Consider the following 25,860-nt stretch of genomic DNA (forward strand, 5'->3'; position numbering starts at 1 on the left):
CTAGTCGATTTTCTTAGTTCATCTCGTTCCATCAACATGTAAGTCTGAGGGTGTAAATTCCTCTTTTGTTTATCGTATTTTACTTATTGTATAATCACCATTGTAAGATTTATGTCGAAAACACCATTAAAACCGATTTCTAAAACCGTGCTTTAAAACCTTTTTACGGATTTCCGATGACAGACGTCGAGAAAAGACGCAAGAATCGCTGCGCCTCTTGAAGGAGAGCGATTCTCGCCGCGCCTCTTCATGAGGCCGCGCAGATTCTCGCTTCTTTTTCTTCTTCTTAAATCCTTTGTAATTCGTCTTTCGTTTATATTTGCTTTCAATTGTTTTCCGTTGATTCGTTCACATCGTCATTAATAATTTCATATGTATATTATTCATTCATCATTAGCATGTTTAATTCATCATTGTTCCGACTTAAATCCTAAATAATCAATATTTACGGGTTTTCGTCTTTAATATTCAAACCCGGATTTTAGAAGTTCAATCTGTTCATATTGGGTTTCTGAGATTCGTTATTGATATATTTGCATCCATGTTCGTCATCATTCGTCATGTTTAGTCTAATTAATTGTTTAGTTTGTTCCATTCACCGAAGCCACTAATTAATCATTCATTAACATCGTCCCTTCACATAAATAATCCGTTTAGTTTCCGTCTCATCCATGTTTTACTGTTTTTATGACCATCATTCACATGTAATTAATATATTAAATCACTTTCATCCGAGTCAATTATCAAATCAATCCTTAAAATTACCAATCGACATTAACGATTTGCGTTCGGCCACGGCGAGAACTCACCCTTGGAACAGACGCAAAGAATCGCTGCGCCTCTTCCGCAGGGCGCGATCTCTCGCTGCGCTGTTCAGGATGATTTTGTCCCCGAACTCCGTTTTCGCCTTGACCTAGTTTAATTAGTTTACATATTAATCTACTAATATCCGTAATATCGCTAATTCCTGTTCGTTAATTTATTTGTTTATTTCTTTTATTCTTTCGTTCCTTTTTCTTAAATCATCCGTTTTAAGGGTGTTTTCGACATAAATCATCTAATCCGTTGTAATTATTGTAATTTTCTATTATTGTAATTTATAATTATTGCTTTGTATTATTCCTTGTTTGCTTTCACATGTAATTGAACATTAAATCCCAACTTCGACCAAATTGCATGATTAATTACGTGTCAACCGACTTAGCCTAATTCTCACATGTTAGGATTAATCTATGGATGTTGCATTGCATGCATATAACCGACGATATATCGAGTACGAATAACTTCCCTAATCATTAGTAGAGGCCGCTATCGAGGCGGGCGGGATTAGGTGTTCGATCAAAAGAACTTCCTAATACGTACCCTCACCCCTTACTCCAGATCTCCGTGAGCACCCGTGTTCATTGGCATCCACGAGAGTCATTCTAGACATAGAATGCTAAGGGTAACGATTGCTTAGTGTTCATGTCACTACTTTGTGTCTTGACATGACACGAAGTATTCGAACGGTTCCAATTTCCCATAAAAATTGGTGGCGACTCCTTACAAAATGCAAACGCTTGTCCCTCGTTTCTCACCAAGCGCCCCCGTGGGCGGCCCGCTGTCCACAGTTTGGCGACTCACTGGGATAATACACTTACGTGTAGCAAGGGTGAAACTTGAACAAGGTTAGGGAATAAGTTTGTACAAGACAATTGTCGGTTTTCATAACTCGGTCTTCCTAGACCGTTTTATTCGGCCTTCCTAGGCCCAACCCAACCCATTCGACCAATCGTCCCGTCTAAACGGTCCTAATTCTTATTTGGGCCAAAGGATGGATAGCGATTGACGTCATCCATACCATGATGCTTACTCTTGTTTGTATCAAGGGTCTTCACTACTTGAGGAAATGGACTAGGAATCGGCCTTACTCTTGTTTGGCACGAGCCTCTCCACAGACTTCGGGTTTGATGGTTCGGTATGGCAACCCACCCTTTAAACCAAAACCCTTTTAAATGCACTCAGCATCCCGTTGTAATGCTTGTATAAATATGTAAACCTTACGTGATCACCATTTCTAAACAAAACCATGACGAATTTTCAAAAATTCAAAATCCTCATTTTCAAACAAAAATTTCGAAAAATTAGGCCTTTAATTAGCGCAAAATCCGGTCAAAACTCTGTCCGTTTGTCAAGTCAAAATTCGGGCCACAAGCCCATTTCAAAACCTCACTTCGAGTCCACTCCTACAACTACACTACAGTTGACTAGGACACACATTTTCAAAGACCTTGTCTTTCTTCAAAACTCACTCAACACAAGTGGCACACACCCACTTCACGAGTCAAATCTTTTCCTCTTTTAGCTAGTGTGATAGAATGGTCGATCGTGTTTTGATTCGTCGCCGATCTCTTATCCAGTTTCCAAGATGCCTGGATCAAGTGATGAAACGAACCTCCAGCAAATTCAAGAAAGTAATGATCGAATCCTGGCCGCGATAACCCAAATGCAAATCACTCAAGAACAAACCTATGACCGCCTTGAGCTTATCGAAGGCCGTATCTTTGATGTAGAGGGGAAGCTACCTCCCCCTAAAGGTGGAGTGCTACAATTTTCCGATGACGAGTCTAAAGATGAGAATCCTGCCCTAGGAACAATGCGGTGAGAAAAGACTCCAATACCTAGAGGAGCAATTGATGTACCTTAAGGGGGATGACATTTACAGGGAGAACAATCGCAAGTATGAAGCCGTCAATTCCAAATTTCCCACTAACTTTAGCATGACGGATATCCCTAAGTTTAAAGGACATGAGAACCCTTTGAACCACATCCGCGCCTTCAAGGACTACATGTCTATCAAAGGCATCAAACCCGAGTTGTTCTTAAGGATCTTTCCTTCATCTCTTGACACCATCCCAAAGCAATGGTTCTACACTTTAGATCACAAAAAGGTCGCTACTTGGGAAGACGCCGCGATCGAGTTCTCGAAACAATACGCGGATAATGCCGAGATCCAAGTCAACATGCGTACTCTAGAGGTTCTTACCCAAAATGACAAAGAAGGATTCACCGACTTCCTAAGTAGGTGGAGGAAGACTAGTACTCAACTAGTTGAACGCCCGGATGAGGCTACCCTCGTGGAAAAGTTCGTGGATAATCTCAAACCCATATATGCCAACCATTTGAGATATCAAAACATCAAGACCTTCAAGGACTTAACTGTACTAGGAACACGAATCGAAGATGACATCCGTAAAGGGCTCTTGTCCAAAACGGTAGGTCGAGGATATCAAGGGTCCACGAGTCGTTCATACGGCTCTACTAGCAAGACCGACGAAGTTAACCTTCTCGAGCCATCCAAGAAGACTAGCCCACCAAGGAAGTTCACGAACCTTGGGGACACATACTCCAACGCTCTAAAAAGGCTAATGAAGTAAGGTAAACTCCAACCCATCGGACCTACTCCCGAACCCGAAAGAAAGTCCAAGTTCTGGGATGAAAACTCCTACTGTGAATACCATAGGGGCAAAGGACACGACACAGAAAAATGCTACAAGTTGAAACACGTGCTTCAGGATATGATTGAAGACGGTTGACTTCCAATTCCACCAGGAGGTAAGCCCAACAACACTCAGAATCCTCTTGGAGTTCTAGTGATTACAAGTGACGAATCTACCTTAGATTGCTCACATCTCATTTCTCCCACCGAAAATGAAATTCATGCAATTGAGAAAGAAAGACTCTACTCTACCATCTCCCCTACCATTTCCGACTTCATCGCATGGGCAAGGAGTGTAGATAGACAAGTGTGGGAACTAGAAAACATGGTAACGACCTTACGCGATCCCAATGCAACGCCTAAAGAACGTGTACCATTGATCTTCTCTCAAAATGCTACTATGCAAGAGGTAGTCGCAGTGGTGGATAAACTAGTTGATCAAATCATACAACTAGAAAGTGATATCATGAGAATGAAGGAACTAGCTGCAATCAATGGGGTGTGGGCCGATGACGATGAAGACGAATACCTCATTGAAAACTCCTTGGTCAAGGAAATAGTCCAAAATGGTGAAGACCAAGATGTGGATCACCTAACTCGTTCGGGCCGCCCATATCAAAGCGCCACTCAAAACGGTCCAACCAATGTCATCACACCAAATGACAACGAAGACGACCCCACTGATCATTTGCTCAAGCAATTACAGAAAACCAAGGCTGATCTTTCAGTCTGGCAACTAGTGGCAAGCTCATTTCCGCATCGCCAAGCTTTACTGCAAGCTTTGGCCAAATTGAATGTAGCGCATAACTCTACTCCCGAAGATGTAGTCAACTTGGTCTTCCAAGAGCCACCGAGGCTAAGTAATCCTATTACTTTCTCAGATGAAGACTTGCCACCTTTTGGCGCTAGTCACAACCTTGCTCTATACATCACCGTCATTTGCCTAAAGAAGAATGTGCCAATGACTTTGGTAGATGATGGCTCATGTCAACGTCATACCTCTCAAAACGGCATATAAACTAGGCATGAAAGAGTCGGATTGGACTCCCACCAATCAAGGTGTACGGGCATATGACGGTACGCGACGAAAAGTGGTTGGACTTGCTAGCCTAACCATAGCCACGGGACCAATCGAGCGAAAAGTCAACTTCCAAATAGTGGACATCGAAGCTTCATTCAACATACTTCTGGGAAGGCCTCGGATTCACGCTTCCAAAGCGGTAACATCCACCCTTCACCAAAAGATCAAGATCCCACTCAATGGCAAAGTTGTGACGATCACTTCGTCACCTATCAAGGCAATAATTGAGAAGCAATCAAACAATCAAGTCCTTGCAGATCCCATATACGAACTTGGGGGCTTCCAAAGTGTGAATGTCATAGAAAGTGAGTTGGCACCCTTATACTATAATCCCTACTCCAACTTGGTGGTCAACCACATACTCAAGAATCAGGGATACTTCCCTGGAATGCCTTTAAACCCAGTTCGGAAAAACACCTTCGCACCATACAAGAAAGGAAACTCGACAAGGATACCACTTGGGTTAGGATACAAACCCACAGCTGAAGAAGTTCTCGAAATGCTCGCTCAAGTCCAAAATCGCAAGTACGTGGGGGAGTCAAAATGAGGCCATATCTCCCCACCTTAAATGGGTACTTCGTTCAAGAAGGAAGTTCAGAACTCTTTCATGGGTTTCCCGAACCTTGGCATTATCTTGAGAGGAAGTTAGCCGGTATCGAGATCTTTCACGATTGCTACTTCATCCCTCCCGAAACGGTTCCTACCGTCAAAACCCGTCAAGCACCCTGCTTCGACGAACAAGCCGTTAGCCTATTATTTGGAGAGGACCGATTCATTAGGGCCGCGCAGGATGAGATCATTACTATGATACTTCAGGACGATCGCTTCAACCCCACCGCGTTGATCACAGAAATCGACACAAAGCAGCAGAAAGGATGGAGGAAATCTATCAAATGGACCAACAACCAAGGAAGGCTCTTCAAGCTCACTACTGGAGAAGGAGAAATGTTCAAAGGAGAACCAGAAGACGAGGAGTTCGAGTCGGAGTCTAGAGAAGTCATTAGAGAGTCTACTCCTGTTGTCATCCCTACTCCCTTCGTTTCTCCTAGCCTAGCATCGAGTAGTCACGGTAGTTCGGGGAATGCCCCAACTACTGTTCCTTTGCCGCCACTGACCATGGATCAGTTGGCTTCTTTGTTCCAACTTTACTCAAATCTTAATATGAATAAATCAGGTTCTGCTTACTCTCTGTGTTCTTTCGAGTGCATTGTTTTATGATGATACCGAGGATGACCAAGACCCAGACTTGACCGAAATACCTCCCTACGTAGCCAAAGAAATATTACGAGAAGGGGAAGGGGAAGGGGGACCAAGTAATAGAGGACACGAACCCATCAATGTAGGAACCGAACTAGAACCCAAAGAACTTAGGATAGGGACTACCTTGAGCTCTACCGAAAGGGCCGATTTCATAGACCTCCTAAATGAATTCAAAGACATTTTCGCTTGGTCCTACAAAGACATGCCAGGGATCGACAGGGATATCGCCGAACATAGGATTCCGATTAAGCGGGTTTCAAGCCCGTGAAACGAAGCTTCGACGAATGAGAAAGAATGGGCTCTAAAGATTAAGGAGGAAGTTGATAAGCAATTCAAAGCCGGGTTCATCAAAGTTTCCGAGTACTCTGATTGGGTAGCCAACATAGTACCCGTACCCAAAAAGGATGGGAGAATCCGTGTTTGTGTTGACTTGGGACCTAAACAAAGCAAGTCCGAAAGATGATTTCCCTCTACCTCACATTGACTTATTGGTGGACAATACTGCAGACCACGCATTACTATCCTTCATGGATGGGTATGCGGGTTATAACCAAATCAAGATGGCCATGGAAGATATGCACAAGACAACTTTCGTCACCCAATGGGGAACCTATTGCTATCTGACAAGAATGCCATTCGGATTAATCAACGCCGGAGCTACATACCAACGCACCGCAACTACACTCCTACATGACATGATGCACAAAGAAGTTGAGGTATATGTAGATGATATGATCGTCAAATCCAAGGAAAGAGAGGGACACATTGCAAACCTTCGCAAGTTCTTCGCAAGGCTACGAAAGTACAACATGAGACTCAATCCTCAGAAATGCACATTTGGGGTAACATCCGGAAAACTCCTGGGATACGTCGTTAGCCAACGCGGTATAGAAATAGATCCTTCGAAAATCAAAGCTCTGATCGAAATGCCACCTCAAGCAAAAAAAGAAGTCGGGATTCTGGGAAAGGTACAATACATAAGTCGATTCATATCGAAACTTACTATGATTTGCGAGCCTATCTTCAAGAAACTCAAGAAAACAGACCACACCATGTGGGATGATGATTGTCAAAAGGCGTTTGACCGAATCAAGGAGATATTGGCTAAACCACCAGTGCTCATGCCACCACAACGAGATCAACCTCTTGGTTTATATCTCACAGTAACTGAAACCGCCATGGGCGCTATGCTAGCTCAAACTGTAGGAAGTGAAGAAAGAGCTATTTACTATCTAAGTAAGAAGTTTTTGGAATATGAGTGCAAATACTCGCAACTCGAAAAGACATGCCTCGCTCTTGTGTGGGCAACGAAGAAGCTACGTCACTACATGCTTAGCTACTCCGTCAAGATATATTCCAAAATGGATCCAGTCAAATACCTCTTCGAGAAACCCGTCCTCAACGGACGCCTTGCAAGGTGGACTCTGATGCTCTCAGAATTCGACCTTAAATATGTGCCACTAAAAGTCATAAAAGGTCGCGCCGTCGCCGAATTCTTCGCAGAAAATCCTATCAACGATGCGCAAACCATAGACACTTGGTCAATTCCCGACGAGGATATACTCCAAACAGACGTAGACTCGTGGGACCTATACTTTGATGGGGCATCAAATTTAAGAGGATTCGGAATAGGAGTGTTGCTCATTTCTCCTGAAGGTGAGCATACACCAATCATTTGTCAAACTCGACTTCGAGGTGACAAACAACGCCGCAGAGTATGAAGCTTGTCTCATTGGACTTCAAGCAGCGTGATAGCTTAGGCATCAAAAACCTCCGAGTACATGGGGATTCATCACCGATTATCAATCAAGTTCTGGGGTCTGGAAAATCCGAAGCGAAAGCCTCGCACCCTATCAAGCTAGGATAGACCAAGTGGCTGAATTCTTTGATCACGTAACCTACCTACACCTACCTCGGGAAGAAAATCAATTCGCAGACGCTCTTGCGAAACTGGCATCTTTGATAAATATGCCAGACCATATGGTAGAAATGCCTTTGTGTATTGAACGACGATCAAAACCGGCTTATGTCCATCAAATCACCAACGAAGAAGAAATCGCACAGGAACCCTGGTTCCAAGCGATCCTGGATTTCAAGCTTAATGGTACCTATCCACCGGATATGGACAAAAGGAGACAACGTGCTATACGCCTACTAGCTTCCCAATACATCCTGATGCAAGGAGAGTTATACAAAATAACACCTCTTGGTGTAGTCCTACGTTGCCTTGATCATTCACAGGCACGAAAGGTGATGGAAGAAGTCCACGACGGAGAATGCGGTCCTCACATGAGTGGGCCCATGATGGCAAAGAAAATCACACGTTTAGGGTATTATTGGACCACAATGGAATCCGATTGCATTAAATACGTGAGACGTTGTCACAATTGCCAAATCTTCGGGAACGTACAACACGTCCCTCCTTCGTTGCTATACACGATGACATCTCCTTGGCCATTTTCCGCATGGGGAATTGACATAATCGGGAAGATAACCCCAGCCGGAACAGGAGGTCACTGTTTCATTCTAGTAGCAATTGACTATTTCACCAAGTGGGTAGAAGCGGCTTCTTACACCGCTCTTACGGCTAAAAATGTGGCAAAGTTCATACAGAACAACATCATCTGTCGATATGGTTGCCCACATGAGATCATCAGCGATAATGGGTCACACTTCCAAGCTGAAACCGAACAATTGCTAGCCAAATACAAGATCAAACATCACCACTCTTCGCCCTATAGACCACAGACTAACGGCGCGGTAGAGGCGGCAAACAAGAACGTTGTCACAATTCTCAAGAAAATGACTGACAACTATAGAGATTGGCCAAGCAAGATACCCTTTGCTTTATGGGGATATCGTACATCAGTAAGGACGCCCACTGGGGCTACTCCTTTCTATTTGACCTACGGCATGGAGGTCGTACAACCAGTCGAGCTAGAAATACCATCCTTGCGTATTCTACTCGAAAGTCAAATCCCTGAAGCCGATTGGAAGAGGGATAGATATGAAGAACTCATCCTCCTGGATGAACGTAGGCTACGTGCCTTACATAATGTCCAAACATATCAAGCACGCATCAAACGAGCTTTCAACAAAAGGGTTAGACCAAGAAACATCAAAGAAGGAGACTTAGTACTCAAATCGGTTAGAGCTCTTCTACCCGTCGACCCAAGGGGAAAATTCAAACCTAATTGGGCCGGACCATACCTAGTCAAATCCATACTTCCAGGAGGTGCGGTTAGAATCACAGACTTAGATGGGAATGAGTTTTCGAACCCCACAAACCTCGATCAACTGAAACGATACTATGCCTAGAATAGGACAAAAATGCGCCTCGCGTAAACCCATGTGTCGCTCTTGTGGCACTAAATAAACGGCCCCTGGCCAAGCTGACATAAGCTAAGTGTCACCATGCTCTTGCATTTTGGCAATATTGTCATTCTCGTATCATCAAATGAACTAAATTCGCACCTTGAGAACAAAAGCTCATGCTTATTTTCTATGTTCATTACAAGCTCTTGCTCCGAACAATTATTCTTTTACATTTATTCGAACTACGCGCAAGGGTTTGATTTCGCTTCTTTAAGTGAATACGTAGGCAATCCTTCACCGGATTCAACCCAATATACCTAAAATGTAAATAGAAGGACATTTGCATTGCATTTGAAATTCGACAAGAATAATAAAAGAAAATCACAGCGGTTTCTTAACCATTCAACCTTTTTTATTCCATTCATTTTCTAATAATAATAGTACGTTGCATAATAAAAAATAGAATAGGCTAGGATTCTAAAAATCCCTCCTTTTTTATTACAACAATAATAATAATAACCAAATAATAAATAGCGACTCGGGCTATTCCTCCATCTTTCCCTTGCCCTTGTCATTCTTGTCATATTTCTTGTCACGACCTCGAGCCGGCGCGCTCGCACCACTTCGGACCTAATCACCAACGGTCTTTCTCGAGGCCCGACTCTTCCATTTCGGCCAACCACCATTTCCGCAACAGAGTAGTCTTTGATTTCTTGAAGGATGAATGACCGGAAATCCAGCTTCTTCTTCTCCATCTGTCAGATGCTTCTCCTTCTCTTTCTTTCCCTCGCGTACCTTGTAGACATGGCTCGCGTTTCCTCGTTTCTCGCGTTCTTCCGAAGTTGCGGCCTTTCTCCACCTCGGATAGGAATCGACACCCACAAAGCATTGGCGGAGAAGCTCAAGAACCACATATTCCTTTGGGCCCATTTGATAGCCCATTCTCTTCGGCTCTTGGTGGTAAGCGCTACAAACGATCTGCGGAACGGTATCAAGCCTCGGGATAGTCCGCTTCAGCCCAATCGCCTCATCAATCTCTCCGGAAAGATGCATACCATGAACTCTAATCCCGGAATGCGCACGGACCTAGTAGGATCCAAAGAAGACACTCCAAAGTGATGGACTTGAGATGCCACCACGGTACAACCCACCTAATCAGCGGGCCATCATCACTCTTGACTTGTTCTTCCAATAGTCACAAACCCGGGAGAAGTCCACCATGTACAACCGCGTCCTCATCGCAATCATACGGGAATGATAGGAAAGTGCTCGGGCGGGGGCTCGAGCGATCGGCCGTTCCATTAGCCAAACCTACCAAAAGCAGGTATTAGGCACCCACGAAAAAAAAAACCGAAAAAAAAAAAAAAAAAAAAAAAAAAAAAAAAAAAAAAAAAAAAAAAAAAAAAAAAAAAAAAACGAAAAAAAGAGTGTCTTTTACCTGTAAGATGACGGGACTCCCCAAGAATGGAAGATCGCGGTTGGATTTCCTATTATCCAAACCCAAGATAATCTCCCCTAAGCACAAGCAAGCTGGGCTCCTGCGCAGCTCCATTTGCTCGATAAGACCCAAAAGACGGGGATCACCTCGCAAATCTTCATCAACATGTCCATGAAAGACATACACATGCAGCAAACAGAAGCCAAAGGCTCTCCTCCTGGCAACATAAGAGACTGTGGGGTCAGCTCTGTTGATGAATCGGTCTATAAAGTCCAGCATTCTCACGCCTTTCGGGGTAACCAAGCGGTCCACCTCGAGCCTAGTCAATCCGAGCAAGTCTCTGAATTTGGTCTTATACCCTTGTGAAGTGGAAGGAATAGCGGGTAAATGCTCGGGATCCCACCCACCAATATAGCGATTTCCTCCAGGAAAAGGACAAATATCACCACACGGGAACGCGAAAACATGACAATTTGGGTCCCAGTAGTCAAGACAAGCATCCAAGAACGGTTTTACCACCTTAATGAGTTTTAAACTCAATAGAGACCCAAGGTTATGAGCACCCATGTCGTGCTTCTCAACATTCGAAAATTCATTAGTCCATTCCTTCAAACGGATCTCCAAAGCATTCATGATGACAAATTTTCTCTTGAAAATTTATTTTGGGAGTTTTTATGAGATTAACGGAGAAAAGACGGAAGAATTATATGATTTAAAGCTTCGTCGACGCTTCTATTTATACTAATTGCTGTTTCCAAAATCCGCCAGGAGAGACCAACTTGGGAACAGGCGCAGCGCCTGCTGCGCCTATTCAAAGCGACACAGCTCATGCTGCGCCTCTCCCCCAGGGTCATCTTCTGTGATTTCCGCGTTTGGATCTTTCCTAATTCTATAACGAATAATTTCCTATTCCTACGGGATTTTATTTTGGTAAACACGAGCAGTTTACCATGTTTCCAACTTCCTAAATTTGCGGGCACGCATTTCGAGGCGACGTCGACACCTTCGCCATTTTCATCACACTTAATTCCTTTTTTTAACTATTCTTAAGAAATAAAATTTCATTTCATAAGGTTATTCTAATTTCATTTTTTTTTTTATTATTTTAGGAAATAATTTCTCTTTTGTTTTCATTTCAACATTTTCATTTCTACACTTACAGATTTCTATTTGTTCTTTTTTTAGGGGGTAACACTCCCTACCGTCCGGTCATCTCTGACAATCCGGTCATCTCTGACAAAAATTTTTTTTTTGCTTTTTGCATTTTTGCACCTTTTGTATACTTTTGAGTCTCTTTTGCGTTAGTTAAGGCCTTATGTGTATAAAATGTATGTTTTACGTGATTTCCATGTAAATTTCGGCAGCATGACGGTGTAAAACCGTTGTCTACCAAACCTGTCCAAGAACTAACCTGCAGGTACAAGCAACACAACGCAGCAGCAAAGACACTCAGGCCATCATATATACAAATGTACAAGCAAACTGGGGGCTTGCGCCCCGAACCGGATCCAAAGTCCAAGCAAACTGGGGGGCTTGCGCCCCAAACAAGTCCAAAAACGTTCAAAATCAGATGTACAAGTCCACAAAACTATGCCAAACTACTGATGGACACCCTCCAACTCGGCAACCCTCGCCGTAAGAGCGGCAATCTCGGCGTCCCGAAACTCGAGCTCCCTCGACAAGCGAGCCGTCTCCTCCCGAGACTGGGCCAACTCTCGCTCCAGCTCGCGGTCGCCCTATAAACAACAAATTGGCTCATGTCAATCAACTCAAACAAAACTGAAAATCAAAATCAATCAAAATAAATCGAACGAGGTTCATACCTGACGACCTCGACCACCGACAAGTGCCTCGATGGCGGTAGCTCGTAGCCGGTTCGCCACCCTCCATAGTGCCAGAAACCGAGATGGCGCGACCTGCATTTCGAAAGAAATTCTCAGTAAAGTGAACAAAGTCAATCAAAAGTGTTCTTACACGAAAGGTACATAAGCTGGAGGCTCACCCTCCGAATCAGATGCTGCCAGTCGTCTAAGCCAGCATCCGTCACAGCCACGTCAAAGTCACGCAACTCGGAGATCGTCGTCCTCCCGGTCGCGTCAGTGTACTCAAGAGTCTCGGGGTACGCTGGGGGCTCGACGCCCGCCGCCTCGACCTCCTGCAAAGACAAATAAGCTCTCATTAATCGATGATCTTTCATCATAACTCTCGAAATCAAATCAAGAAAAGTAAAGGATGCTCACCACTACTGGCCAGTACGCCAACCTCCCGTAAAGGAACGCCGAGTAGTCCTCGCCAGGCAGAAGAAGGTCGTCGCCACTGGCACCAGCCAGGTCCGCCTCCCTCTCAGCCTCAGTAGGCTCCCTGAACATCATCCTCGGAGGGTCAATGGGAACCGTCAACGCGCCCCGAGAGCACTGACGAGCCAAACGCTCGCCGGATACCACACGGGACCCATCGACGTCCACAACAACGGCCCGACTCGGGCTCCTAGGTCGAAGGACCTCGGCGACGAAAGGAGGCGCTCCAGCGTACTCCGCCCAAGGTCCGGGCACCTTTGCGACAATATAAAGGCAAAGATCATTCCTATGATCAAGTGAAAGCAGAATACAAGAGATATAAACACAAGTGGGATACTCACATTTGCTCGGTGAAGGGCGTTCACATCCCGCCGGTAGACATTATGAGAAGAGCGCTTGCTCTTCGTCCGACACATCACCCAATCCCTCACCACGGGATAGGCCTTCTCCAGCGGCTCCGTCCTCTTCGGCGCGAGACTCGGGAAATAAAAATACACCCATGCCTATAAACAGAATAATCAATAACGATCTTTCGTGATTCGACAAAGAAAAGAATTTATTTCGGTCTAAGGGAAGGTTCATACCTCCAATAGTAGCCTGTGTCCGACGGCGCCGGGAGAAGTCCCCTTCTCCATCAACTCCGGACGAACCATGGCCCTCATGAAGCGGATGAGGACCGCAAAACCAGCAGTGACCCAGTCCCAACGTCCTAGGGAACTCAGGCCAGAAAGGAAGAGAAGAAGCTTCATCGATAGCCTCTCACCCTTGTCTCCGAGGTAAATCGAAGACAAGAACCACCAAAGCCACAGACGAGCTCTCTGCTCAGCTGTACATGGAGGAGGAACAGTCTCCCTCCCATCGATCGTCACCAGCTCCGGGGTCTTCCCCGCAAAGTAGTCTCGGACGTAGGTACTGGGTACCAAGCCCGGCACTGCAACAGCCCTCGGTGACAGGTTCCAGCCGATCAATCTCCTCGCCTCGGCCGAATCCGCTCTCATGGCAGTCTCCGGCCACACCATTTCCTCGGTCCCACACGGCAGACCCGAAATCATGCCGTAGTCCTCCAGAGTGACTCCCACCTCACCAAAAGGTAGGTGAAACGTGGAAGTCGTATCCCAGAATCGATCCAAGAAAGCACGGACCAGGCTAAGGTTGGCCCGCAACTTTCTCTTCACGATATCCCTCCAAACCTGAACCAGAGGACCAAACGCTTCGCGCTCGATCATGGCCCTCTCCTCCGCCGACAGCCGCTTGTAGTGCTCCATCGCTGTCGTGTAACCCGAGAATGACCTGATGTTCCCGGCCTCCTATTATGATTTGAAGCAAAGCTATCTTTAGTTTTGACTGAAATTTGCAAGAAGTTTGGACAAAAAGAATGAAAGAGAATAGGTGATGAGTAGTGAAATCTTATTTACCAAGCTCTTCACCGTCCTGTAGGATAGGTGACCCTCTGCAGCCCACACGAGGTGCCTACTCTCCCAAGTCTCAGCCCACGCGGGAGCTCCCCTCAGCTGACGACCTCCTCGCCTGACGTTGGCCCGTCTCGGGGCCTCCTCCTCCTCAGCCTCCTCGTGTGCCTCGTCTCCGTAGCCATCACCGCGTCGGTGAAGACCGCTCCAAAGCCTCCTCAACCGCATCGGCGTCTACCTCCATGGGAGTCCTCCCGAAGTAGAAGCCCCTTCACCGCAACATTGAAGTGAATTTAGGTCGCGTCACTTGACGGCAAGCCTTTGTTAAGGAGTTTTCGAGCCTCCGGAGCCCCAAAATCGTCCTTTCGGCCATCTTTGGTCATATCCCCGCCAACCCGATCACTCATGTGATAAATTGGGTCAAATCAAGTCCAAGTCAAAGCTTAGTTCCCGGGTTCAAGTCGAAAATTCGGCAGCATTTCGTTATAACGGCGATTATGCCCTGGAAAGGTGCCCTGAAAAAGTTGTCACCAACCAAAATTGCGAAATGACGGGAAGTTTACCCATCATCCAAGGATCCCAAATATCAAATTTCGTCGCCAATGGACAATCCTAAGGCTATTTTCGAAGTAATTTGGGGTTTAGCTGTGAAACCGTCTCAAAATTCGCTCAAGGGCTCAAAACTCGATGAAAATTCAAAGTAAATACATGGTTGTGTTCCTAACATTGCCTACTATCCATTTCTAGCATCAATTTGGCAAAGCAAATCCATTTGGGGGAAAAGCCCCAAATTTTCGATCAAAAGGGTCGAAAACCCTAGTTATTGCGGCTCGAAATTCGACAAATGTAGATGATTAATGCAAGATTAAGACACATACCTCGATTAGTCATATGTAAAGCAAGCTTTTGAATCCAACCTCGACGGAAATGGTGAAGATTTGAGAGAGAAATTGAAGGAAATGAGTGATACCCGTCGTAAGGTGTCAAAAATAATATTTATAAATCCGAACTAAAACTATAGCTAGTGATAGTAAGGGTCGAACCACAGAGAGACAAGGTTGATTTTGTTTGCTATTTTTCAGTCTATAAAATAACAATTAATTGGGAGTTTTGAATTTGGTTGAAACTAAATTGCAACTGAAATGAAATGCTGTAAAAAGATGAAAACAATAATAGAGAAGTAGCTAGGACGATCGGTTCACTACAGTTTCGACGGCATTAATCTAAAGTAGGTCTGATATGAGTACGGTATTCGGGTAAATGACAGGCCCTCACGGTCCACTATCAACAGGAAACACCCTTTCGGTCTGAATTCCCTCCCTAAATCACACTAACTAACTTTCGTTCTGGTCAGTGTAGCTAAGTCTGCAACTTCTATCTCCTTTCGGTCTCAAGAAGTTCCTATTGCCTTTCGGTCTCAAGGGTAGACTAATTATCATAGTTTTCCAAGTCTATTCTATTCTAATCTCTCGATCTAGGTCTAGAATTCCCAAATCAATTAACAATTCTCCTTTCGGTCTCCTCATTAAATGATGCAAATTAATAAACTATGATAAGGAAATTACCGACCTAAACAATCCTACAACATCCTAAGCCGTCTACACCATAGATCCCCTCACATCCTAGCGAAGGAAATCTAGCTACTCATATTGATAATTGAAATAACAACAAATTGCGAAATAACTAAATAAGAAGACATAGCAATTGAATTGAATAAATAAAAAGACATAAAACAAATTAACTAAAAGCAATAACTAATAACAACAATTAAACAAGAAAGCAAAAGAGTAATTATTGAAAGATTAAGGGTAGAGATTACAAATAAAATTGGAGGAAGAAGAAGCAATGAAGAGTCGTTCCAAGCAGCCTCCAAAACAAAACATAAAACTGAAAACTGAGTAAAGGAATTGATAATCTCCTAGGTTTTAGAAGTCTCTCTTATATATAATAAGAGATATTATTATTTCCTAAATAAATAAAAGATAAGACTAATTACTAAGTCTCGCGCAAACAAATCTCGCTGCAGCATAAACTGGTCGATAGACCACAAGACCCATCGATCGATCGAGTATAGCTGAACAAGTAGCTTCGGAACCCGCGCTCCGGTCGATCGACCAAGTAGGTCGATCGATCGACCAAAGGTGCTTTATAAAAAGAGTGCATTCGACGACGAATTCTGCAGCGCGCAACGATCTTAAAAGAGCTGCCATTTCTTCGTTACTTGGTCAAATCAGGCGTTCTACGCGGCGTTGGAAAGTTAAGAGGATAAGCTTTCACCTCCAATTGGAATCACTCGATTATCTGCTCCAGAACTCGAGATATAGCCATCTGAAGCAGCCTGCAATGTCGAGAAGCATTTCTTTGCTTGTTAAACTCGTACGCACCCATGCTTTGCTATCTTCAGGCCTTGAAATGCATTCTAAACTTCAAGTCCGAGTCAAATATTCATGTCCTTCCTAAGCTTAGCTTTCGGGGTCAAGATTCGGTTCATTTTCTGCTCAATCCCGCAATAATCTGCAATATTACCAGAAAAGGCGGAAGTCGACGAAAAGGGGCAAATAGTAGAATAAACTACTAATAATGGACATAAAATGCGTGGAAATAAAGATGTAAAACATCATATTATAGACACGCATCAAACTTCCCCAAACCAAACCTTTGCTTGTCCCCAAGCAAACTAAATGCAAAACTAAATCTAGATAGAAAGGAGCAAAACATGGACAAACTGAAAACCGACTGCTCAAACCAATTTAATGCAACAGAATCAACTACTAACAGCGCAATGTCAAGCAAACGAATTTATACATATTTCAAAAAGATGTTGAACTTTCGACCTTGCATGACTTTCAAAATCGGACTCTCACGGGTCGCTCAATCACATAATACAGCACAAGGTGAGTAAATTATGTAATGATAGAAAGAAGTAAATTTGTAATGACGCTCACTTAACTGCGACCTATAAGAACATGCCTGCAGTATAACATAAAAGTGATCTCTACGACCGTACATATGCATTCCAACCAAACAAATGACCATGACACATGCCGAGGTATATATGGGATATGTGAGGTAATGGGTAAGAAGGGGCTAAAACGATTTGGATATGTGGAGTTAATAGGCCGAGCTAGCAACAACGGGATCCAAATAATACACACTTTCCAACTTCAAACTCAATGTGAACGATACAAAACAGTGCCAAATTGATGCACAAAACTCACAATCTCCAACAAACTTCAACTCCCCAAAAGATATAATAACAACATGGGAGTAAAAATCGCCATATAATGAAATTCCAATTCATGCGATTTTTCAATTCTGCAGAGCCTGGTCGACCGACCAGAAGGTGGGGTCAATCGACTGAATATCGAACTGGTTTTCATTTTTCATTTTTTCGTAATCTGTTTCTTTTTTTTTTCTTTCTTTTTTCAATTCTTTTCTTTTTTTCTTCCCTTTCAACATTTCACCACTCATCTCACATAGAGCAATATAACCAAAATGCAATAAAAACATTCCCAAAACCACAAGTACTAGCTCGGATAAGGTGGCTAATTTCAGTATGTAGCTAATGGGACAAGAAGGCAATTTTGGCTATGTGGGGCTTATGGGTAAAATGAGAAAAGGAGACCTCTCCCACATGTGTCAACAAACCACAAACCGAATGCATACAGTCACCAAGCAGATCAAATTTATGTTTATGCAAATTAATGTAACATGTCAAATAAGGAGAACTACTCACATCCTACATGAAATCGGTCATGAATGTCACCGATTTATTAAGCTCTAATCCTTAGAAAGATTTTGTAGTTTGCCAAAATTTTCAAGTCAAGTCTACTAGTTCAACAAATTTTGAAACGAAATTCGAGATATTGCAACAGACTTTTGCTAAAAGAGGTGATAACGTGCAAGGCTTAAGCAAATAACAGTTTCAGCAATGAAAAACTCCAATCAGACTCAACCTAAAATGCAAAAGAAACGTGAATTTTTTTTTGAATTTTATGACATTTTTCAATTTGTATGAATTTTTGTATATATAAGAAATAAATACAATGCAAACAGAAATGTATAAACGTGAATGCAAAACAAATGCAAATGCAGACGCAAGTGTGCATTACCCTCCCCAAACCAAATCGGACAATGTCCTCATTGGACCAACTACTACCTAACAGCAAGCAACAGCAGCAGCATATAAGAGGGCGGTAAAAATGCAAACTAAACTTAAAGGAGATAAAATAAAATGGAGTAGGAAACTCACAAGATATAACCTCCCAAAACCAGACATGAAACGGGGGAGCTAAAAGCAATCGTGATACAGCAGGGATCACGAGCATACATCGTCGCGGCAACAGCAGGGGCCACAACAGAATAGGTGCACTAGCAGTGAATCGCGTCAATCCAACACTTCAAACAGCTTGAGTTCTTATAAGTAATCAAACAATAAAGCAAACCTCCCCAAACCAATTCCCGACAAAAGGGAATTGCAATAAATCAATTAGAAATAGGGAGGAAGAACTCAAATTAATTACCCAACAAAACATAATTAAACCAAAATAAAAGCAGCGGAATTTGATTTAATTAAAACTTGAAAAATATTTGGGTAAACAAATTGGTAATTTTAATTGCAAAAATTTGTAAAACTCAGGTAAAGGATGTAGCATGTAAAAATTAAAAAGAAAGGAAATAAGGAGGAGAAATAAACGAGAGAGAAAAGGAGAAAAACTCCTCTATCTCGAATTGCACAGCGGCAAGAACTCGATCAAGAATCAGCAGGGCTCGATCGTGGCAACCTCCATGGAACGATTTCCTATCCTCTATCAACTCCATATTACCTGAAAATTTCACAAATATGCAAAATACAAAAATACCAATACCAAAACTTGTCCGTTGTCAACGCAAATAAACTCAACTAAAACTAAAACTAAACGTCCTAATAAAAGCAATAAATAGTTCAACAAAAACCCAAAATTACAAAATAATTACAGCCGAATAGCACTACGGCTCAATAACAAGCTACCCCAAAGCAGGGCACTTGACCAAAAGAGGTCCCCTCAGCAGTATGGACCGCTACTCTAGGCTTCCAGACAACATGCCTAGTCAGAGGAAGGGTATCCGGTGTCGCATAACCAATGACACGCTTCTTCACTTTGCCCGGCTTATCTCTCTCAGCAGCTTGCTCGAATTCCGTCTCACTAGTATCACCAGGATCTCCTATGCCCTCTCTGCCATGACCTACAGCAACAGAAATAACAGCATGGTCCTCCAATTTGCTCCCAAGCTGGGGCGGAGGTGTCAGTACAGCAGAATATAACTTAGTAATAGTACTAGAAGGATCCGTAATAGGATCTATAGAGGATATGGCGTCACAAGGTTTGACTTGCATCGGTGCCTTATGAACGCCGGTCTGGTAAAGGGTCAAATTTTCATCCCCTACCTGCACAGTCATGGTCCTATCCCCGAAATTTATCACTGCACCAACAGTGCGCAGGAATGGTCGTCCTAAAATGATAGGAGTGTGTCGGTCTTCGGGAATATCCAAAACCAAAAAGTCAACGGGAATAAAGAATTTCCCTATCTGCACAGGTATGTCCTCTAAAATACCTATTGGCCGTGATTGGGTACGGTCGGCCATCTGCACGGTAATATCAGTAATACGAAATTTAGTGAAACCAAGTCTCCTAGCAAGAGACAACGGCATAACACTGACGCTAGCCCCTGTATCACATAGGGCGTTTTCAACTATATGGGTCCCGATACAGCAAGATATAGAAAAACTACCCGGGTCAAATTGTTTATGAGGTAGCTTATTTCGAAGATGGGCAGTGCCCGTTGCAGTGAAAGCTACTACACGAAGATCCTCTATATGTCGTTTACGGGATAAAATATCTTTCATAAATTTCATATAGGAAGGTACTTGGGTAATTAAATCAGTGAAAGGAACGGTTACCTCAAGACCTTTGATGATCTCCATAAATTTACCGAACTGAAGCTCCAACTTTGCATTCTCCAAACGCTCCGGATACGGGACTGCAACACTGGCCGTAGGATCAGTAACCTTCGGCTTTCGTGGGTTTAAAACCCCCGTCAAATCATCAATGAGTGAAGAATCATGCGGACTAGTTGACGGATTTGAATCCTGCTCTGGAGTTCCAGTCGATCGACTGGTATGAGTGGTCGATCGACCAAGTAAGCTGGGCGTGAACAGTTTCTGTCCAGAATTAACGTCATCAGGTATCTCAGTCGATCGACTGAGAAGGTTGGTCGATCGACTGGATGTGCTAGGTGTGAATAGTTTCTGACCAGAAACTATTTTGTCTGACAATTCAGTCGATCGACTGGGAATGTTGGTCGATCGACCAATTATCGCATTCGGACTCGCTTTTTTTTGCAGCAGAATTCAAACGAGCTTCTTCATCATTTCCCGAGTCTTCCTTTGGCTTGTCGGGACTTTCATAAGAAAGGCCACTTCTGAGATTGATGGCATTGATCGTCTCAATCGGCCCTTCGCATTTGCTTGAAGAATTAGCGGCTTGCTTAGCCTCTATATTCTCCAATTGCTTCACAAAATTCTTTGAGGACTCTATCCCGGCTGCTTCCATATTCGCCACTTGAACCAAAAGAATTTGGACCATTTCTCTCAACTCCGCGGTCTCATCTGAATTATGGACAGGAACTTCGACTTTCCCTTTGGAAGCTTCAGAAGTCTCGAGTTTCTCGAGACGGGCAGTAATAGAAGTAATAAGTGTCATAACGGCACTCATTTCATCACTTTGTTTTGGCGAATTTCCACGCGAACTACCAAACTCAGCTCTATGGACTGCCATCTCCTCAATAGTGTTCCAACCTTTACTTTGACCGGTGTTATTTTGGAACCTACCATTCGCAGCTGCATCCAAAATGACCTTGTGATCATCATATAAAGCATTATAAAATAGGTTGCAGAGATACCATTGCTGGAAACCATGGTGAGGGACAGCTCGGACTAAACTTTTGAAACGTCCCCAGGCTTCACAAAAATCTTCATCGGCTCCTTGCTGAAAACTCGTGATTTTACCTCTCAAGGAGTCAGTCTTTGAAAGTGGGAAGTACTTCTTGTAGAAGGCTAATGCTAGAGATGTCCAGTCCGTGACTCCAGCTGCTACCCTGTCAAGGTAGCGGTACCAATCTCGCGCTGAATCCTTCAAGGAGTATAAGAACATGAACCCCTTTACTTCATCTTGAGTTACCCCCTCCGGTATAGGTATTGAACAGCAATAGTCCGTGAAGATTTCCATATGTTTCAAGGGGTCTTCATCTGGTAGACCATGAACCGATTCCGTTCCACTAAATCAATATAAGAGGAACGAAACTCGAATTTACCGGTAGAAGGGGTAGGTAACTGTTGCCCCTTTGGAAGGTGGTGCTCCTTTAGCTGAAAATTATCATATATCGTAGCCATGACCTCCAAAATGAGAGTACTCAAGTCTTCCTCTCAAAAACCTGTCCTCTAACTGTGCAAAAGCAAAACTAGAAGCAAAGGTAAGCAACGGCCTCAAGGAACAAAAGTTCCCTGAGACAAGGAAAATAAACTAAAATAAAGCAAACAGAATTACACCGTCTCCCCGGCAACGGCGCCAAAATTTGATACCCGTCGTAAGGTGTCAAAAATAATATTTATAAATCCGAACTAAAACTATAGCTAGTGATAGTAAGGGTCGAACCACAGAGAGACAAGGTTGATTTTGTTTGCTATTTTTCAGTCTATAAAATAACAATTAATTGGGAGTTTTGAATTTGGTTGAAACTAAATTGCAACTGAAATGAAATGCTGTAAAAAGATGAAAACAATAATAGAGAAGTAGCTAGGACGATCGGTTCACTACAGTTTCGACGGCATTAATCTAAAGTAGGTCTGATATGAGTACGGTATTCGGGTAAATGACAGGCCCTCACGGTCCACTATCAACAGGAAACACCCTTTCGGTCTGAATTCCCTCCCTAAATCACACTAACTAACTTTCGTTCTGGTCAGTGTAGCTAAGTCTGCAACTTCTATCTCCTTTCGGTCTCAAGAAGTTCCTATTGCCTTTCGGTCTCAAGGGTAGACTAATTATCATAGTTTTCCAAGTCTATTCTATTCTAATCTCTCGATCTAGGTCTAGAATTCCCAAATCAATTAACAATTCTCCTTTCGGTCTCCTCATTAAATGATGCAAATTAATAAACTATGATAAGGAAATTACCGACCTAAACAATCCTACAACATCCTAAGCCGTCTACACCATAGATCCCCTCACATCCTAGCGAAGGAAATCTAGCTACTCATATTGATAATTGAAATAACAACAAATTGCGAAATAACTAAATAAGAAGACATAGCAATTGAATTGAATAAATAAAAAGACATAAAACAAATTAACTAAAAGCAATAACTAATAACAACAATTAAACAAGAAAGCAAAAGAGTAATTATTGAAAGATTAAGGGTAGAGATTACAAATAAAATTGGAGGAAGAAGAAGCAATGAAGAGTCGTTCCAAGCAGCCTCCAAAACAAAACATAAAACTGAAAACTGAGTAAAGGAATTGATAATCTCCTAGGTTTTAGAAGTCTCTCTTATATATAATAAGAGATATTATTATTTCCTAAATAAATAAAAGATAAGACTAATTACTAAGTCTCGCGCAAACAAATCTCATTGCAAAGATAAACTGGTCGATAGACCACAAGACCAGATCGATCGACTGAGTATAGCTGAACAGTAGCTTCGGAACCCGCGCTCTGGTCGATCGACCAAGTAGGTCGATCGATCGACCAAAGGTCTTTGTCTGAGAGTGCATTCTGACGAATTCTGCAGCGCGCAACGATCTTAAAAGAGCTGCCATTTCTTCGTTACTTGGTCAAATCAGGCGTTCTACGCGGCGTTGGAAAGTTAAGAGGATAAGCTTTCACCTCCAATTGGAATCACTCGATTATCTGCTCCAGAACTCGAGATATAGCCATCTGAAGCAGCCTGCAATGTCGAGAAGCATTTCTTTGCTTGTTAAACTAAACGCACCCATGCTTTGCTATCTTCAGGCCTTGAAATGCATTCTAAACTTCAAGTCCGAGTCAAATATTCATGTCCTTCCTAAGCTTAGCTTTCGGGGTCAAGATTCGGTTCATTTTCTGCTCAATCCCGCAATAATCTGCAATATTACCAGAAAAGGCGGAAGTCGACGAAAAGGGGCAAATAGTAGAATAAACTACTAATAATGGACATAAAATGCGTGGAAATAAAGATGTAAAACATCATATTATAGACACGCATCAATGAGTTTCGAAATAATGAAACATAAACTTTCTGATTTCGCGTTTTTACGCGGAAATTGCCAAATTGGGGAAAAGACGCAGCAGGCGCTGCGCCTCTTCCAAGAGACGCAGCTCTTACTGCGCCTCTTCCTTTTGTTCCCTCCACACGAATTTTCAAAAATTCGTTATGAGTTCGTTATTTGCGGGCCCATCTTTGGTGCGCCTCTTCTTCAATATTTGTTATATCCTTTTGGTCCGTTTCGACGATTTTCTTTCGTTTCGGTCCGCATTTTATCCAGTAGCGACAAAGATTTTGCGATATTGTCCAAACCCATATTATCCCGCGCAGCAGTATTTTGCGGTATTGCTCAGTTTGTTTTGCCCAGCGCAGTAGTATTTTGCAGTACTGCTCACGCAAGACTTCTCCCCCGACGATCAAGATGTTCCTAGTCGTCAATATATTCCCCAACAAGAGTTCGCTTGAGACCGACGCAATGAGATTCAACCTCAAGTTTTCTTGCCTGAGTTCGTTTGAGACCGACGCAAGCGGATTCCCCCAGCAGTTTCTACCGACGTCCTGCTGCTTTCAATATTTCTTGTTTCCCCGCGGAGTTCGACAGGGTGTCGTTCTCCAGAAGTTCCTATACTCAAACCTTAGTTACCCTTAGGTCGAAACTCATATCAGGCCTCCTTCCCATCAATGCTTTCCTTAGGGTCCCACACCCTAGCACAATCTTATATAACTTTTAGGTCTTACCCTTAGCTCCTACGCTTAACCTTAGCTCCTATGCACCTCCGGAAGCATCTCGAGAAAGAAGTCTCAGGTATGGTCTCTTCTTATGGCTGGCGAGCTTCCTTACGTAGTCTAATGGACTTTAAACGACCCTCCCCGATAGTCGACAGACTCTAAAATGTTCCCGACGACAGGTCCTTGGCTCAGACCCCTTGAGCCGCCTCGCGTCGCCATGGTCGTCAGGTTGTAATCTTCGATTGACCTGATGGCTATACTTTGACTTTTGCCTTGTCCAAGCCTCAGTCAAAGTGGGGGCTCTGTAGACACCTCGTTTCTGCACCTCCCGCAAACCACCCGGTGATGATTGGGCCGCATGTTTGGTACGCGGAACGATTTGTGACGATTCGTAAGATTATCGTCAAGTGTTTGCTCAAATATTAATGTCAACCTCTTAGTTGTCATCTACGTCCTGATACGGTCGTTTTGGCGTAATTAGAGTATATTCGAGTCCGGGTCAAAAACCGTCTCCATTTTTCGATAGCTGTTAAATCCGAGTCGAATGTTCTGGAATGTTCCGGATATTTCCATTCCATATTTCACTAATTTTATCTTTTGGCAAATAATATCCCGTAATATTCAAAAGATAACCGAATTATTTCCGTCCTACCATAACTCAAACGCGGAAATCTTTCTTCAGCAGGAGGAAACCTCCTGGGAACAGACGCAGCAGGTGCTGCGCCTCTTCCAAAAGACGCAGTGGCTGCTGCGACTCTTCCCAGGCCCTTCTTTGCATGATTTACGTATCTTTTTTTTATATCTTTCCGAGATTCACTTCCAAAGGGTCTCCGAAACCCTATTCCTTCACGTGATTAGTATAAATAGGAGCCTTCGTTCCTCATATTTCTCACGCGAGTGTCCGCCCTTCTCTTCTCCCTTTGCATTCTAGACTTCGTTCTTACTAATTGGCGCCTACGTGCTTGGACTTCCGACCACGTAAGCTCGGATCTTTCCGGGTACCAGCCTCTCCGTTGCATGACCGACCAATTTGACCAACTACACAACAATCAATCAATTTAATTAATCAATCGTTTTCCTCTTACGAGGGCACTCTTTCCTTGCATACGCGTCGAGCATTCACTAGTCGATTTTCTTAGTTCATCTCGTTCCATCAACATGTAAGTCTGAGGGTGTAAATTCCTCTTTTGTTTATCGTATTTTACTTATTGTATAATCACCATTGTAAGATTTATGTCGAAAACACCATTAAAACCGATTTCTAAAACCGTGCTTTAAAACCTGTTTTTACGGATTTCCGATGAACGGACGTCGAGAAAAGACGCAAAGAATCGCCGCACCTCTTCGAAGGAGCGCAGTTCCTGCTGCGCCTCTTCGTGAGGCTGCCGCAGTTCACATCGTCATTAATAATTTCATATGTATATTATTCATTCATCATTAGCATGTTTAATTCATCATTGCTCCGACTTAAATCCTAAACAATCAATATTTACGGGTTTTCGTCTTTAATATTCAAACCCGGATTTTAGAAGTTCAATATGTTCATATTGGGTTTCTGAGATTCGTTATT

General features: G+C 43.2%; 1 non-coding gene across 1 annotated transcript; it reads left to right on the top strand.

Annotated features, from left to right (window-relative positions):
* Positions 1 to 21,229: 21,229 nt before the first annotated feature.
* On the top strand, positions 21,230 to 21,338 carry LOC141603877 (small nucleolar RNA R71). Its single transcript, XR_012525718.1, has one exon. It is a non-coding gene; the product is annotated as a small nucleolar RNA R71 (small nucleolar RNA).
* The last annotated feature ends 4,522 nt before the right edge of the window (positions 21,339 to 25,860 follow it).

This window comes from Silene latifolia, chromosome 9 (genome assembly GCF_048544455.1).
Source record: "Silene latifolia isolate original U9 population chromosome 9, ASM4854445v1, whole genome shotgun sequence".
Lineage (NCBI taxonomy): Eukaryota > Viridiplantae > Streptophyta > Magnoliopsida > Caryophyllales > Caryophyllaceae > Silene > Silene latifolia.